The following is a 603-nucleotide window of genomic DNA, read 5'->3' as shown; positions in this document are numbered from 1 at the left end:
ATTATATTTATGATTTGGATGATTTAGCATTAATCAATAATATTTCTTCAGCCAAAGACAAAAATTTACATTCACACAAATTAAAAAGATTATTTCTTTTAAAGACCATACACAATTTTTTACTCAACGTGATTTTTTTTATTTTGGAACAACTTCATATTTACAATTACATCCAAGTACAGTTTTTAGTTTAGACTAAACAAATTAAAACACTTTTGTTACAGGCAACACTTCCATTGTACACCTCTCAAGTTCTGTTTCTGCTTCATTTGTCTGAATAACTGATAAAAGACAAGACATTTATGATGAAACCAGTGTATGGAGTTCATGAAAAACACAGTTCAACCCATCCTGTGCATTAGTTTAGACTCCTGCTGTAGGACTTTAGGTTAACATAGTTATATTTCTGGCTGAATCTGTGTTTATTAGCTTCAAGTTTAATGCCAGTTTGGGATCAAATGCATCATCAAAAAATGAATTGAATTCCGAGGCCACCAAAAGGGAAAGAAGAAGAAAAAAACAATTTCCCAATTGTTTTTTATACACACACACACACACAGGCTGAAATGCACACTTCATGCACATGTGGACATACAAAGGGGA

This window comes from Morone saxatilis, unplaced genomic scaffold (genome assembly GCF_004916995.1).
Source record: "Morone saxatilis isolate NCDOM2014 unplaced genomic scaffold, NCSU_SB_2.0 Contig10, whole genome shotgun sequence".
Taxonomy (NCBI): domain Eukaryota; kingdom Metazoa; phylum Chordata; class Actinopteri; family Moronidae; genus Morone; species Morone saxatilis.
The sequence above is the reverse complement of the archived record's forward strand: the minus strand, read 5'-3'. Positions refer to the sequence as shown.